Raw genomic sequence first — 12313 nt, forward strand, 5'->3', positions numbered from 1 at the left:
GCATGAACTGCAGTGGAGTAAACACCTTAAAAACAAGGAATTCACTCAGGCTCCCCCTGCTACCTCTTCTGCTGCTGCCGCCTCGGCCTCTTCTGCTGCTGCCGCCTCGGCCTCTTCTGCTGCTGCCGCCTCGGCCTCTTCCTCCGCCTCTGGAGGAACTTTGGCACCTGCCGCCCAGCAAACAGAGGATGTACCACCAACACCACCACCTCCGTCACCAAGCATCTCAACCATGTCACACGCCAGCGTTCAGCTCTCCATCTCACAAACATTTGAGAGAAAGCGTAAATTCCCACCTAGCCACCCTCGATCCCTGGCCCTGAATGCCAGCATTTCTAAACTACTGGCCTATGAAATGCTGTCATTTAGGCTGGTGGACACAGACAGCTTCAAACAGCTCATGTCGCTTGCTGTCCCACAGTATGTTGTTCCTAGCCGTCACTACTTCTCCAAGAGAGCCGTGCCTTCCCTGCACAACCAAGTATCCGATAAAATCAAGTGTGCACTGCGCAACGCCATCTGTGGCAAGGTCCACCTAACCACAGATACGTGGACCAGTAAGCACGGCCAGGGACGCTATATCTCCCTAACTGCACACTGGGTAAATGTAGTGGCAGCTGGGCCCCAGGCGGAGAGCTGTTTTGCGCACGTCCTTCCGCCGCCAAGGATCGCAGGGCAACATTCTTTGCCTCCTGTTGCCACCTCCTCCTTCTCAGCTTCCTCCTCCTCTTCTTCCACCTGCTCATCCAGTCAGCCACACACCTTCACCACCAACTTCAGCACATCCCGGGGTAAACGTCAGCAGGCCATTCTGAAACTCATATGTTTGGGGGACAGGCCCCACACCGCACAGGAGTTGTGGCGGGGTATAGAACAACAGACCGACGAGTGGTTGCTGCCGGTGAGCCTCAAGCCCGGCCTGGTGGTGTGCGATAATGGGCGAAATCTCGTTGCAGCTCTGGGACTAGCCGGTTTGACGCACATCCCTTGCTTGGCGCATGTGCTGAATTTGGTGGTGCAGAAGTTCATTCACAACTACCCCGACATGTCAGAGCTGCTGCATAAAGTGCGGGCTGTCTGTTCGCGCTTCCGGCGTTCACATCCTGCTGCTGCTCGCCTGTCTGCGCTACAGCGTAACTTCGGCCTTCCCGCTCACCGCCTCATATGCGACGTGCCCATCAGGTGGAACTCCACCTTGCACATGCTGGACAGACTGTGCGAGCAGCAGCAGGCCATAGTGGAGTTTCAGCTGCAGCACGCACGGATCAGTCGCACTACGGAACAGCACCACTACACCACCAATGACTGGGCCTCCATGCGAGACCTGTGTGCCCTGTTGCGCTGTTTCGAGTACTCCACCAACATGGCCAGTGGCGATGACGCCGTTATCAGCGTTACAATACCACTTCTATGTCTCCTTGAGAAAACACTTAGGGCGATGATGGAAGAGGAGGTGGCCCAGGAGGAGGAGGAGGAGGAGGAGGAAGAGGGGTCATTTTTAGCACTTTCAGGCCAGTCTCTTCGAAGTGACTTAGTGGGAGTTTTTTTGCAACAGCAGAGGCCAGGTACAAATGTGGCCAGCCAGGGCCCACTACTGGAGGACAAGGAGGACGAGGATAAAGAGGAGGTGGAGGAGGATGAGGATGAAGCATGGTCACAGCAGGGTGGCACCCAACGCAGCTCGGGCCCATCACTGGTGCGTGGCTGGGGGAAAAGGCAGGACGATGACGATACGCCTCCCACAGAGGACAGCTTGTCCTTACCCCTGGGCAGCCTGGCACACGAGCGACTACATGCTGCAGTGCCTGCGCAACGACAGCAGAGTTGCCCACATTTTAACGTGTGCGGACTACTGGGTTGCCACCCTGCTGGATCCACGGTACAAAGACAATGTGCCCACCTTACTTCCTGCACTGGAGCGTGATAGGAAGATGCACGAGTACAAGCGCACGTTGGTAGACGCGCTACTGAGAGCATTCCCAAATGTCACAGGGGAACAAGTGGAAGCCCAAGACCAAGGCAGAGGAGGAGCAAGAGGTCGCCAAGGCAGCTGTGTCACGGCCAGCTCCTCTGAGGGCAGGGTTAGCATGGCAGAGATGTGGAAAAGTTTTGTCAACACGCCACAGCTAACTGCACCACCACCTGATACGCAACGTGTTAGCAGGAGGCAACATTTCACTAACATGGTGGAACAGTACGTGTGCACACCCCTCCACGTACTGACTGATGGTTCGGCCCCATTCAACTTCTGGGTCTCTAAAATGTCCACGTGGCCAGAGCTAGCATTTTATGCCTTGGAGGTGCTGGCCTGCCCGGCGGCCAGCGTTTTGTCTGAACGTGTATTCAGCACGGCAGGGGGCGTCATTACAGACAAACGCAGCCGCCTGTCTACAGCCAATGTGAACAAGCTGACGTTCATAAAAATGAACCACGCATGGATCCCACAGGACCTGTCCATCCCTTGTGCAGATTCGACATTAACTACCTCCCCTTAACCATATATTATTGTACTCCAGGGCACTTCCTTATTCAATCCTATTTTTATTTTCATTTTACCATTATATTGCGAGGCTACCCAAAGTTGAATGAACCTCTCCTCTGTCTGGGTGTCGGGGCCTAAATATATGCCAATGGACTGTTCCAATGTTGGGTGACGTGAAGCCTGATTCTCTGCTATGACATGCAGACTGATTCTCTCCTGACATGAAGCCAGATTCTCTGTTACCGGACCTCTCTCCTCTGTCTGGGTGCCGGGGCCTAAATATATGACAATGGACTGTTCCAATGTTGGGTGACGTGAAGCCTGATTCTCTGCAATGACATGCAGACTGATTCTCTGCTGACATGAAGCCAGATTCTCTGTTACGGGACCTCTCTCCTCTGCCTGTGTGCCTGGGCCTAAATATATGACAATGGACTGTTGCAGTGGTGGCTGACGTGAAGCCTGATTCTCTTCTATGACATGCAGAGTGATTCTCTGCTGACATGAAGCCAGATTCTCTGTTACGGGACCTCTCTCCTCTGCCTGGGTGCTGGGCCTAAATATATGACAATGGACTGTTAAAGTGGTGGGTGACGTGAAGCCTGATTCTCTTCTATGACATGCAGACTGATTCTCTGCTGACATGAAGCCAGATTCTCTGTTACGGGACCTCTCTCCTCTGCCTGGGTGCTGGGCCTAAATATATGACAATGGACTGTTCCAATGTTGGGTGACGTGAAGCCTGATTCTCTGCTATGACATGCAGACTGATTCTCTGCTGACATGAAGCCAGATTCTCTGTTACGGGACCTCTCTCCTCTGCCTGGGTGCCTGGGTCTAAATATATGACAATGCAATGTTGCAGTGGTGGCTGACGTGAAGCCTGATTCTCTTCTATGACATGCAGACTGATTCTCTGCTGACATGAAGCCAGATTCTCTGTTACGGGACCTCTCTCCCCTGGCTGGGTGCCTGGGCCTAAATATATGACAATGGACTGTTGCAGTGGTGGGTGACGTGAAGCCTGATTCTCTGCTATGACATGCAGACTGATTCTCTGCTGACATGAAACCAGATTCTCTGTTACGGGACCTCTCTGCTCTGCCTGGGCCTAAATATATGACAATGGACTATTGCAGTGGTGGCTGACGTGAAGCCTGATTCTCTTCTATGACATGCAGACTGATTCTCTGCTGACATGAAGCCAGATTCTCTGTTACAGGACCTCTCTCCTCTGCCTGTGTGCTGGGCCTAAATATATGACAATGGACTGTTCCAATGTTGGGTGACGTGAAGCCTGATTCTCTGCTATGACATGCAGACTGATTCTCTGCTGACATGAAGCCAGATTCTCTGTTACGGGACCTCTCTCCTCTGCCTGGGTGCCTGGGCCTAAATATATGACAATGGACTGTTGCAGTGGTGGGTGACGTGAAGCCTGATTCTCTGCTATGACATGCAGACTGATTCTCTGCTGACATGAAGCCAGATTGTCTGTTACGGGACCTCTCTCCTCTGCCTGGGTGCTGGGCCTAAATATATGACAATGGACTGTTCCAATGTTGGGTGACGTGAAGCCTGATTCTCTGCTATGACATGCAGACTGATTCTCTGCTGACATGAAGCCAGATTCTCTGTTACGGGACCTCTCTCCTCTGCCTGGGTGCCTGGGCCTAAATATATGACAATGGACTGTTGCAGTGGTGGGTGACGTGAAGCCTGATTCTCTGCTATGACATGCATACTGATTCTCTGCTGACATGAAGCCAGATTCTCTGTTACGGGACCTCTCTCCTCTGCCTGGGTGCCTGGGCCTAAATATCTGACAATGGACTGTTACAGTGGTGGGTGACGTGAAGCCAGATTCTCTGCTATGGGACCTCTCTCCAATTGATATTGGTTAATTTTTATTTATTTTATTTTTATTTTTATTCATTTCCCTATCCACATTTGTTTGCAGGGGATTTACCTACATGTTGCTGCCTTTTGCAGCCTTCTAGCTCTTTCCTTGGCTGTTTTACAGCCTTTTTAGTGCCGAAAAGTTCGGGTCCCCATTGTCTTCAATGGGGTTCGGGTTCGGGACGAAGTTCGGATCGGGTTCGGATCCCGAACCCGAACATTTCCGGGAAGTTCGGCCGAACTTCTCGAACCCGAACATCCAGGTGTCCGCTCAACTCTACTTTACAAGGCCAGATGCTCTTAATCGCAGTGCTAAGTGTAGTAATGAAGAATGGTTGGCTGGATGTGTAACGCCCCAGAGTGGCATTACCACTTCTTCACCCTGCTACTCTCTTTAATGGGCTAATTTATTGTCATCTATGCATTTTATTCCAGGTCCTACACACCGTGCATTGCTAATGTTTGCAACTCTTATGTTAACGTGTAACATGCCTGTTTCACCAGAAGGTGGCAGCAAACATGGCAGAGCTGCAGTTAGTTAGAATGGAGCTTTCCATTTCATTCTAAATGAAAGAGAAGTGGGCGAGTCCTACTTACTGTAGGAAGGGTGGGGACAGGTTCTAGTCAGTTTAGCTTATCCCCTGCTAGGGGACAGGTGTGCAGGGCATGGCCCTGCTGGACATGCCAAAGCCATGCCAGCCAGAGCACCCTCAGCTCTGCTGGCCATGGAGGCCAAAGCTTAAAGCTTCAGAATACAGGAGCATGGTTCCCGGGCCTAATCTAGAGACAGACCAGACTACAAAGAAAGTAGTGCATCATACAAGAAGAAGCAAAGTCATACAGTCAGCCTGTCAGTACAGCAGAGCCAGAGAGAAACAGATGTAGCAGAGAAGAGTTTGCCTTCCAGTTTTAATGCTAAAGCCTGCTGGAACCAAGACAAAGCTTGAAGATTGTTTCTGATGAACGTTTATTCAAGTAAAGCTGCTGTTCAACTTCATGCAAGGTCTGGACTCAAATTATTTCCTTAAAATCCCTCAATTATTCCCCCTTTTTATTGCTTCAGACCCAAAGCCTGGGGTCCAGCCTTATCCAGGTAGGAGCACCGTGACACACATAAAGGGACATTTTAGGCCGCACTATACCACTCGGCATTCCTACATCTTGGACGCGCGTTCTATATATAGAGGGCCCTAGGGGGAGGCGCCTGCCATAGATGTAACCTTTATGTAGACAGATGATCGTAGTATTAGTGCTAACTGTCAGAATGAAGAAAGGGTGGCTTGGCTTGTTTGGACTAAGCCTAAAAAATTGTTACCTTTTACTAGAGAGCAGCATAATTAGAGTGGATTAAGGCGGGGTAAGGTCCTAGCGGCTTGTGGCTGCAACATGAGTAGCAGCGGTAGCAACCTGGCATGGCAGTAAATCGGCTTTTTATGGGTGGTAGTAGAAGAAGTAGTAGTAGTAGTAGTAGTAGAGACAGATGCAAAGCGTTAATTGTGGTGGTAGAAGGGGATCACCAGAACGGAGTGGTAGCTGCAATAGTGGTGGTGAGTGGCAAAAAAACCAGCAGTTGTTATATGGTACATGTTGGCAGGCAGGAAAATGGAAGCAGTGCCGGCCGTGGAATGATAATAGCAGCAGCAAGTGCAGCCCAAACCCCACGGCGCTAAAAACCCTCTCCGAGAGGATGCCGAGCAGGAGAGAAGACCAAGAGCATAGTGGCCTAGTTCAGGCCACTGTTGCAGTCTGCCTGCCCAAAAGCACACAGGGTCCGAGGACAGGCTTTGCAAGCCAGAGTCCAGGTAGGCCTGAACCTGGTCATTGAGGCGGTTGGACTGGGCTTGCTGACTTTCCTGAGCCTGGTGTGGGACATAAAAAAAACGACTCCATCATGTTCAGTAGGCTGAACTGGCTGCTGCTGCTACTGCTGCTGCTTATGACAGGGGGTGAATGACTCTCGGGGAAGGCGAAGATGAGCCTCCCTTTTAGACACGCTGGCGGCAGGCGTCTGCTGGTAAAAAGTTGCAGCAAGGTTCGTACACAATGTTTCCCAATTTCTCCTCTCTTTCCTCGGCAGGAAAACAGTCCCTCATGTTGGAGGGATAGAGTGGGTCTAAAAGAATGGCTATCCAGTAATCATCAGCCTGCTTCATGCTTACAATACGCCTGTCAGTGCGAAAGCAATTGAGCATACAGCTCGCCATCCTGGCATCATAGGAGGGAGGGGTGGACAACTCTATGCACTGCCGCTGTTGGAGACTAGAGGGTGTCCATGGAAGAGGCGGTGGGGGAGGTAGACAAGTGCTTGGTCTAGAATACAGGCTGATAAAGGTGTGGAGGTGCCAAAAGGACCTGGCCAGGTTGCTGGGGTGCTGCCTCACCACTAAAAACATTGAACCAGTGGGTTGTGAAGGACATGTATTGCTCCTGGCCTACATGCTGCTCCAGGTGTCCTTGTGTATGGTGCTGCAGAGGGACAGCTGCAGGGAGCCGCTGATGTTGTCCACCAGGGGATGGCTTAAGTAATTCCGTCCAAGGATATTCCAGCATGGCTGAGCGCAGGCTATAAGCTCCCTAAAGGCAGCAGACTCAACTAAATTGTAAGGCAGTGACTGTGCGGTGTCCCACTATGTGTTATATGTGGGCACTTTAAACTTTTGAACTGTCATATTTAATGTATTGTGGTAGCAAGTTGTAATTCCTATTATCAGGCTGTTAGGAGTGTCATTACATCTATTCGACCCTATGTGGTGATGGCACCACTCATATATATATATAGTCCGGGGTTTGCTAATAAAGTTGTGAGGGAGGAAGTAAATCAGTGGAGAGAGAAGAAAAGCAAGTTAATGTAGGAGCAGAACAGGCAAGTTCTACAAGTCTACGTCTGATATAGAGAAAGTCTAGTGGAGGTTAGAGCTAAATTAGCCAATGGACTTCACAATCAACAGTGACCAGGAGGAACTTAAAGGTACCTGGACACAACTGGGTGATTAGTGCGCACAATTATCCTTTACCAATTATCCTTTACCACATGCCTCTATGGACATAGTGGACCTGAACCTTTTCAGAGAGCATCCTGCATACATAATGTAGCAGAGAGTTTGCCTACCATGAGGGAGAACACCCTTATTGGATTGCTCAACATAAAGTAAGAAGCTTATTAGTTTACTTTTTTAGAATTAGTGACTTTTAAAAATACCTTTATTAGTGATCATGTGGGTATAGGTATGTATATACCAACAGAGTGTACTACAATTTCAACAGAATTTATATATAAATATTTCTTATGACCGGGGAGTAGTGACCCCTACACAATACATTTACTAGTGATACAATACGTCAGTAGGCTTAGACAGTTCGAGGATCAAGTCAAAAAGAATAAAAAATAATAAATAATAATGAGACAGGGTCTGAGGAAAAGGGCAGGGCAGACACAATGCTTACCCTAAAAGGCCCTCAAAAGCTGCTCAGCCCAGGGTGACCCCCTGATGGTGGGGGCTCCCTGTCCCCGAACCTAAGACTAAACAAATCCCTAGGTTGACCCTAGCCAGGGAAAGATATAAGATATACAATAACCGTAATAACGATGAATCGGGAATGGAGGGTGGTTCAATATGAATAGGGTCACCACCTGCCCTTTCCCAAAATCAGAAAAAAATAAAAATAATAATTAAGTTATACAAACAGTATATGAGTGAAAGGGGGTCCAGATAATACAGAGATCACCATTCCACTCATCAGTGGAGTAAGTTGATCTCAGTGGGGGTCAGGCTGTACTCTGACAGATTAATCACCTGCAGCTGATCTGTTAGTTGTTCCGACTGCGGTCCCTGGCCCTTGTTTGGTACGCGGCCTGGCCCTTGGCTAAAAAAGAAGCAGAGGAAGATGAAGAGGAAGGTGAAGGAGGATTGGAATCCACCATAGGGGCGACAGTAGTTCCAGTCTTGTTTTGAGGTGGGCCTTGATAGGGAATATATTGGGAGGGATTGTCCATTTGTGTATGATATTGTGGTCCTGATGGTCCGGATCCTTTGTTTCCAGAACCCCGTCCTCCCCAATAGTTTCCTCTCTGCCCCCTTTGTCCTCTCCATCTTTGATCTGACCCTCTCCCTTTTGAATAACGGCCACCTCTAATGCTTCCTCGCGTAAAGGATACACCAGTAGTTTCTGGATCCGAGAATTCTTGATCAGAGGATGATATCTCTGAATCGGTCACTGGAATTTTAGTGCTCAGAGTGGTGTAGGCTCTGTTGTCTCTGAATTCGCCCAGATCCTTAATGAACTGACGATGTTTCCTCTCCTTGATGAGGTTCTGGAACCTTTCAACAGCCGATTGCAGTGAGGATTCCCTTTTATCAAAATCGGGATCTAGTTTGAGTTTTAACGCTGACTCAATAAGTCCCTTTAGTTTAGATGAGGTATTATCAAAGATTTGTTTTTCCTCACCAAGGAGAAGTGACATCAGTCTTAGGGAACTACTAGTGATCTCTTGTTCCCACTTGGATATAAGTTCTGGAGATTGAACACGTTCTGCTGGTCTAAGGGGAATACGCAGACCTCTAGGTACGATCTTATGCTCTAGATAGTTTTCTAGGGACTTGATTTCCCACCAAGATTTAATATTATCCTTATAACCCTAATATAGGTCTTTAAACACAATTTTGCAACTGGCTGAGGACGTTAGTCCAGCAACCTCCCTGTCTGAGAAAATATCCTTGACTTCGTTAATAAGGTCCTCAGTAAAAATAGTACCCGTTAGGAAACTGGCCATGCTTAAATTCAAACAGTTGCCTAGTAATTAGATTTTTATTAGATTTTATTATCACATGGGGTTTATATAGTTTACTTTTTTAGAATTAGTGACTTTTAAAAATACCTTTATTAGTGATCATGTGGGTATAGGTATGTATATACCAACAGAGTGTACTACAATTTCAACAGAATTTATATATAAATATTTCTTATGACCGGGGAGTAGTGACCCCTACACAATACATTTACTAGTGATACAATACGTCAGTAGGCTTAGACAGTTCGAGGATCAAGTCAAAAAGAATAAAAAATAATAAATAATAATGAGACAGGGTCTGAGGAAAAGGGCAGGGCAGACACAATGCTTACCCTAAAAGACCCTCAAAAGCTGCTCAGCCCAGGGTGACCCCCTGATGGTGGGGGCTCCCTGTCCCCGAACCTAAGACTAAACAAATCCCTAGGTTGACCCTAGCCAGGGAAAGATATAAGATATACAATAACCGTAATAATGATGAATCGGGAATGGAGGGTGGTTCAATATGAATAGGGTCACCACCTGCCCTTTCCCAAAATCAGAAAAAAATAAAAATAATAATTAAGTTATACAAACAGTATATGAGTGAAAGGGGGTCCAGATAATACGGAGATCACCATTCCACTCATCAGTACAATACGCACGTTTTAAAATATACATATCTTATTACATACACCACGACGCGTTTCGCCTGTATACAAACAGGCTCATCAGGAGGTAGGTAGAAAAAATGGACAGAGTCCAACTAAGATGTAGATGTGATCAATAGTATATAGATGGTAAAATAGATAGAGCGATACTTAGCTACCGATGTTCAGTAGGGAAGGCGTAGATAAGGCATTACCAGAGGGCATGATAGTTACAACCACAAGGGATATACCTAGAAGGATGTAAATATAAGGAGGACGCTTAGATAAGGATTCACCACAGCTCTAGGTAAAACAATTGCAAAAACATTTAAATAACCTATAAGGACTTACATGGTAATGGCGCTGGCCAAAGTCTCCCCCAGTAGCCTATTTTGGGCCCAGGTACCGTGCCAATAGAATTGCAGCCCATTTATAGGGACCGATTCTAGCTTCCGGACGCTGGAAAGCGCACTTCCGGTCTCCTGGAACGCATGGTGAAACGCATTGGGGCTCTGTGTCTTACGTCACTTCCGGCGCCGTGGAACGCATCGTGAGCCGCATATGGCTCGATGCCGGCGCCGGAGGACAACTGGGGCCGGCAATCAATGCAGATTGGAGCAAAGGCGATTAAATAGATGGAAAGAGGCCAGTAAATTTTTATTAGGAGCTGTCAGTATTAATGTCCAAAGTGAAAAATGTGCCAAAGGTTAACAGATATAACCTGGAGGCACAGAGGACCCTCAGTATCAGCCCCCCTAAAGAAAAAAATGTATCACAAAACGAACAAGATATAATATTGACTGATGTGGATCATGATGCAGAATACATACAGACCTGCCTCTATGGTAGTTTAATTCGAATTAAGAGGTGCCAGGTAGTATTTAAAGATATGGGGAATCAATTATTTTTATAACCCATTAATCATATGGTGCTTTTCGCACTGATAGGCACAGAAGCCCTGGGTCACATACCAATAATTCAGCAAAAAATTACTCAGGAAAGTCAAAATTGCCACAGACAAGGAGGATATTTAAATAAAGCATGCAAAATTTAATCTTTCATTGAGACCAAGGGGGGACTGGGATTGGAAACAATAAATCCAGGAGGACTCTTTTTGGAGAATCCTTCTGTCCCAGTCGCCCCTCCTCTCAGGAAAGGGGACCACCTCCAAAACCGAAAAGCGAGCCAACCTTATATCACCTTGGTGGCAACTATTAAAGTGATTGGCCACTGGAGTATCTTTAGATTTTTTAATATCGTTTAGGTGTTCACAGATTCTTCTCCGTAATTCCCTCTTAGTCTTGCCAATGTAGTCCAGAGGGCAACTACACTGGCAAATATAGACTACGCCTGAGTGCTAGAGTGTGGACATAGAATAGAAAACATAGAAGAAAGGAAAACTCCTCAACCTACAATTGCCAAGCCTGTTATAAGGAATACAGCTGAACTAATATTTGAAGCATTGCTATTGCCTTGCCAAATAAATGAACTGTACTGACTACCTGAAGACAAGTGATTTAGTAAAAGTTCTGTTGGTTACTACAATTGACTCCTTATACTTTCTACCAACTTCATTTGCACCTAACGGTGCTGGCATCACAGACACCAGGGACCCTGCCACCAAGGCACTTTAAACCCATACCATCAAGGGCACCTCAACTATCATCTGGCAGGAGTTCCTGGACAAATAGAGAGTGTCCCAGAGGATTTAGTGCCGTCTAACCCATCTCTGCACGCTGGCCCAGGGAGGCTCTGCTAACCGTGAGTACGAACAACTACTACCCCCATCGGCCCAACGTGCCTCATTTGTTGCCCCTGCGGTCCGGTTTGCTGCAACTGCACCACCAGCAACTTGGCATGGTGGGAATTAAACGTGGGATTGCTGGGTGCATAAACTTGCTTCTTGGCCAGGCATTTCATTATTGATGCCTGACAAGTATGACAGAGTGGATGAGGAGAAGGAGCTGGAGAGCCACACATGGATGATGAGGAGGATGTGAAAGGATTAGTACTGCCCAAGGATGCAGACTGGCTGCTGCAAGGGAGACTGGAAGAAGGAGCAAACTCTTCTTGTGGTACTGTAGCTCAATTTCTGCTTGCAGAGCCTGCACAGGGCAGTGCTGCTATCTTCTGGCAGATTGGGAAAGAACGTCCAGACATCAAATTTTCACCCACTCCATCCAGAGGTGGCAGAACTTAGACCTTACACGCTTCACCCCTGAGGATACTTGCAGCCACCCCAGTTTCCAAAGCAGGTCTGGCCCTACTTCGCCTCAGTTTTTTGTTGCTGCCACTACCACTGTCCTCGTCCTTTGATGTTAACTTCTCCTCACCACCCCGATCCGGCTCCTAGGTCCTGTCTAACACACAATCATGATTATCGGACTCCTCAAACTCCACGCTACTTTTATCAGACTGTGATAGCTCATGTTGAGCTCCTTGGCCCACCAGTACATTCCCCACTCGGAATGTGCCACCACTGCCACTACGTTCACCACCCTGGCTATGGGTGCCACC

Source organism: Bufo gargarizans, chromosome 2, assembly GCF_014858855.1.
Source record: "Bufo gargarizans isolate SCDJY-AF-19 chromosome 2, ASM1485885v1, whole genome shotgun sequence".
Lineage (NCBI taxonomy): Eukaryota > Metazoa > Chordata > Amphibia > Anura > Bufonidae > Bufo > Bufo gargarizans.